We start from the raw sequence: 5,477 nt of genomic DNA, 5'->3' as shown, positions 1-5,477 counted from the left end.
TTAGCGAGTTTTTGTTTTTCCGGCCCCGGGCCGGGCCCAAATTCCACCCACTTCAGGGGGCCAAGTATTCCAGGAAGGGCGGCGAGGTACACCGGGCACCGGCACCGACGCGTTCCGGCGTGTTCCTTTTACCCCGGCAGCCCGTGGATGCGACCCATAAATTTGGGAGTCCGGCACGCGATGAGCGCGACTTTGCCCTTGCCCCCTTCATTTTTACCCCCTTTTTCCCCCCGCCGGACATGGTGATTGGGAACGCGAACTTGAGGAATATACAAAAAAACGAAAGAGGGCCTACAGGGCACGCGACGACGGTCGAACGAGAAATGAGCGTTTGAGGTTGTAAACAAAAAAACATTTTTTTTTTTTTTTTTTTTTTTCGGAAAACATTTAATAAATATTAACAATAAATAAAACAATAAAAATTTAAAATTACTTACATAGTAAAAATTTTTAAAAAATATTGTTACTTTTTTAATTATTATTTTATATACAAAATTTTAACCCAATTTTCCCCTTTGTAGGGGTTACGATTTTTTTTTTTATAGTTAATTTTTTTTGTTTACAAAATTTTTTTTTTACAGTCGTTTTCCCCTTTTGCTGGGTTGAAAACGAAAAACACAAAATGGGAACTTAAAAAAAAAAGGAAAAGGGTTTTTAATTTTAAGGGGTTTTGGGTTAAGTGTTTTTGGTTATTTTATAGTGATTTTGAAGGGATGAGAAAAAAATGTTTTCTTTAAAAGGGAACAAAATGTGGTGTTTGTAAAAATTAGTGTTAATTTTTCCCAAACGGGGGGTTGGGAAAGGGCCCGGTTTGTTTGTGAATTGATGATGTTTTTTAATACGGGATTTTTGGGAATTTTTTAGGATGTTTCGGTAAAATAGATTTTTAAAATTTGGGAATTTGTTTTGGTTTATGTGATGCTAATGAAGGATTTAAAACCCTGGTTAAGATTGGTAGGATGAAATGTTTTGAAAAGGGGGTTTTGGGACAAAGTTTTTTAATTTCCCAAAATACAGGAAAAAAGTTTTTTTTTGGCGTTTCGGGTTTTACTAATGGTTGTGTTAATGTGTTTTTAAAAAGTTATTTTTTTTACCCATGAAAACCCGAGGATTTTTTCCCGGGATTTTCCCGGGGATGTTTTTGTTATTTAATATTGGGGTGGGGAGTGAACTAAACGTTTAATACCTCCCGAAATGGGTTTAATAGTGGATTTTTCGGGGTTGGGGAAAATTTTTCTTTTTGGTTATAATATTTTTCCCCTAATTTTTACAAGGTGTCGGGGGTTATTTGTTTGTTTGGGAACCCGGGTGGGGGTAGTAATTATAGCTGTATCGTCGGCAAAAAGAGAAGTCGGTATTAGGGTGAGGGGATTCGTGGTAAAATTGTATAATTGAGGAAAGGGACGCCATTTTGCGGGACGCCGGGTCGTTGGGAATTGAGGGTTGAGAAAGTTTTTTGAATTTTTTCCCCGGAAGTTCGGTGGGCAGGATTTTGGGGATTGGAGGTTTTAAGTTTTTCGGAAAAGTTGTTGGTTTTATTTTTTAAAAATTAACCGGCCAAAATTTTGGTCTTTTTTTCAGTGAGGTCAATGGTCTTTAAGTGGAAAATTTTGTTGAGATTAGTGTTATAAAAATTTTTAAATAATTTAGCAATTGCATATTTGGGGAAAAGGTGTGTTTACGGAATCCAAATTGGGGGGGTATCAGGTGAATTTTGGGTTTAAAGGGGTGTGTTTAGTGTTCGGAGTTTATAATTTTTCGTTTGGGTTTCCTTTGGGCATGGAGATTAAACTAATGGGGTCTAAAATTTTGGGGAAAAAAAGTGGTTTTTTAGGGGGTTTTGGGGAATTTGGGAAAATTTATCGAGTTTTTAAAATTTGGGGTTTGGGAAAAAATAAAAAAAATTTAAAAAGATGCTTTTAAATTTTAAAATTTAAAAATGGGATTTTTGGTTGTTGGGGAAAATTTTTTAATCATTTCATTAGTAATTTTGTCTTTTCCCGGGAGATTTTTGTTAGGTAATTTTTTGATTAGTGATTTGATTGTAGGGAAAATTTTGTGTTTGGGGTTGGTAATTTCAATGGAGGGGTTGTTTAAATTTAAATTTTTGATTGTGGTTTTTATTAATTTATGAGTGGGAAATTCCCCCGGCAAGGGGATTTTGAGGTTAAAATTTTTTAAAAGGAAATTTCCCATCGGCTAATGCTTTGGGTTTTTTGGTTTTTTGGAAATTTTTTATGCCGTTAGTAGTGGGGAAGAGGTGGTTTTTTTGGGGTTGGGGGTTTTTTTAATTGTTTAATTAATTTATAGGATGATTGGAGGTTTGAGATTTTGGATTTGTTTTTTCCCCCCATTTGGGGAGGGAAAGGGAAATAAAAGCCCCTTTATTTCACGGGGGTAATTTGTTAATTTGAGGTTTTAGTGGGAATGGATTTGATATTTCCTGGGAAATTTTGCGTAGTTTATTTTTGGGGTTAATTTGGTTAAAAGATGTGGTTTGGAAAATTGGGGCCCATGGGTTTTAGGGGGTTTTAAATTTAAATGTGTTTTGGGAAAATGCATTTAGCGTAGATTTAGTAATATTGTTTTAGAGCCAAGTCGATTTTTGGGTTTGGGATTGTTAATGGCAAAAATTTAAAAGGGTCGAGATTTTAAATTATTTTTTTAAATTCTTCCAGTTAGTAGTTCTAATAATTTGGTGTGTTTAGTTTAATCGTGGATTTTAGGTGAATTCTAGCTCGGTAATTTCCAAAACAGGGGCGTTGGGTTGCAGGTGGTTCAATATAATATTTGGAATTTGTGTATTAAATCTATTGTGGATGGATTTTGCATTTAAACGGGTAAAAGGGAAAAAGGGGTTTTGAGGGTATAAGAGGATTAAGTTTGGGTTTAGATTCAGGTAGTTATTTAAATTTTGCCGTTCGGATTAGGAAAAATTTTTGGTTTCCGGGGGATGTCGTGCGTTAAAAATCGCCTAATTTCCGGAAAATTTTGGGTTTTTGAAGAATGAATTTAATTCGTTAATGTTGGGTGGGTTTTGGGTTTATCGGAAATTTATATTTTTTATAGGTTGCCTAAGGAAAAGGGGCGGAGTTTTTTTTCCCAAAAGTTTTTTTTAAAAAGCCGAAGGATTAGGTTATAATTTACTATTTTTGGGGGAATTTGGGGGATTTTTGGGGGCTTCTTTTTACGCATGCAATATGGATTTTTTTTTCTTCAGGAAATGTCGAAAAAGTAAGGATTTTTTTTGTGAAGGGGAAAATGCATTCCAGGTAGTTAGTTTCCAAAATACGGGTGGGTTTTCCGAGCCATAGTTTTTTAGGGTAATAATTTAAATTTCCCCCACCTCCGTTGGGGCGCCATTTAACCCCGGTTTAATTTTTTTTTGAATTTGGTTAGGGGTGTTTTATATATGCTTGGTAAGGGGGTTTTTTGTGCTGTTGTGTGGCAAGGGGGGGGTTTTTTGGGGGGTTTTTGGGGGTTTTGCGTTGGTTTCGGTTTCCGGGAAGGGAAATTGTGTTTTGTTATTGAATTTGGGTATTTTGTCTACTATTTTAATAAAATTTTTTTCGTTTTACATACCTGGGTGGCTGGGGATCCGGGGTAGTTTGGTTTGGGGGTTTCCCCCGAAATTGGTGCACCGTGGGGCCTCCCGATCTTGCGCCCTCCCGGGGGGGCCTTTTCCGGGCCCCACCCCCCCGTGGCCCTTCCCCCTTTGGGACCGTCGGCACATGGTGACCCAATGTTGGGGGTTTTAGTCTCGTAGCGGATGTGCGCCCGTCTATGGGTTTTTAATTTTTTTAATGTCATTGATGTTCGTCTCGGGCCCTTAGTTTTAGGAGGTACGAACGGCTTTTTGGTTTTTCTTGCTCATTAGTTTTTTTCGACAGAAACAACCGGGGTGTTGCTGTTTGTAAAATTTACTCAGGGTCCTCTTCTTCCAAGAATGGCACCGTTTTTATAAAAAGACTTGGTGTTCCAATTTTCGGTTTAAAAATATTGGGTTACAACCCCCGAATAGTTTGGCGGCGTGGTCCGCTGTTTCTGGAATGATTTTAGTGCGATTACCGGAAATAACCCACATGGAGGTAGTAGCGGTGATTTTTCGGGGGGTTGTTTTAGCGAAAATTTTGTTTTTTACGTTTTGGGGTGGATTTTCCCGGTTGTTGAGCTGTTTGCGGTGGTGGCTGGGTCAACCCCAGTTCGTTTTTGTTGGCGTTGGCGAGGTCCGTTTTTCTCCCTGGTTGCTGTTGTTTCGCTTCCTTTTTTTTCCCCTTTTCCCTCGAATGGCTCGGGAGCGTCATCTGGGGGTGGGGGTTTCCGCGCCGGGAAGTCGTCGTCGCGTCATCCATCGGCAGCGGGGCGATCTATTATTCAGAAAGAGAATATTTGAGTTTTTTTTGTCTTGCCGAGGTATTTTTGTCGTAGATTTTCTCATTGACAGCCAGGATGTTCCAATTTTTAATTTTTGTTTTAAGAAAACATTTTCCCACGAAGTTGCTTTATTACGTTGGAGGCATTTGTTTGCGGTGGTCGTCATGGGGGGGGCAGTTGAGGGTGTTTTGGACGCGTTGCGACATGTTGGTTTTCGATGTTCTCTGTTCAAAGGTCGGGTCGAGACGAGGCTTTAAGGGGGGAGGGGGTATTTGTAGATTTTTTTTGGGGCGTGGCCCTTGTCAACCCACCCGCCAGTATAGAAGGGGGAGCCCCCGCCTACCGAAAAAAAGGGGACTTTCCCCGATATCGGTATAATAACGTTCAGTCTCTTTGTCTCCGGGGAAGACGCACGCACGCACGACGCACGCATCCGCCATGCCACCGAAAACCAGGGGGGTAAAGAGCCAAGGCCGGCAAAGCCCAGAAGAACATTTCCAAAGGGGGACAAAAAGAAGAAACGCAAGAGGAAGGGAAACGTACGCAACACTTTACAGGTTAAACAAGGCATCCCGACACCGGTATTTTGGGCATGAGCACCTGAATTTGTTTAAAAGATATTTTTGAGCGCATCGCCGCCGAAGCGTCGCGTCTGGCGCACTACAACAAACGTTTCGACCATCACCAGCCGGGGGAACGACCCCTGTGCGACTGTTGTTACCCGGTGAACTCGCAAGCACGCCCAGCGAAGGCAAAAAGGGCCCTCACCAAATACACCAGCCCCGGGCGACGCGCACGATGACGTGTTTTTGCCAAAAAAAAATGGCTTTCGAACCCCAAAATCGAAAATTTTACGGAAAAAAAACAAAATTTTATATATGAACATTTGTTTTGTAATTTAAAAAATATCGTAATAATGGTAAAATATTAGTTTTATTTAATATTTGATGTTTATTCTTTTTGGTAAAAAAAAATTGTGTTTTATTTCGTTTTTTTAAATATGCTTTTTCGCGTTTTGTGCGTTTTATCCCCCGGGGGGGTGGAGCCGGAGCACGCCGTTGCCCGGGGTCGGTGGGGACTGAAAAAATTTTTTTAAAAAAAAA

At 39.7% G+C, this 5,477-nt stretch overlaps 1 pseudogene; it reads left to right on the top strand.

Moving 5' to 3' along the window:
* Positions 1-4,812: 4,812 nt before the first annotated feature.
* Positions 4,813-5,176, top strand: LOC135803035 (histone H2B.3-like; annotated as a pseudogene).
* The last annotated feature ends 301 nt before the right edge of the window (positions 5,177-5,477 follow it).

The sequence above is a fragment of the Atheta coriaria genome, unplaced genomic scaffold, assembly GCF_025399875.1.
Source record: "Atheta coriaria isolate IRGN ID8LTWV9N9 unplaced genomic scaffold, Caltech_Dcor_3.1 WTDall_ctg7044, whole genome shotgun sequence".
Taxonomy (NCBI): Eukaryota; Metazoa; Arthropoda; class Insecta; order Coleoptera; family Staphylinidae; genus Dalotia; species Dalotia coriaria.
This window is presented reverse-complemented; position numbering and strand designations above follow the sequence as displayed.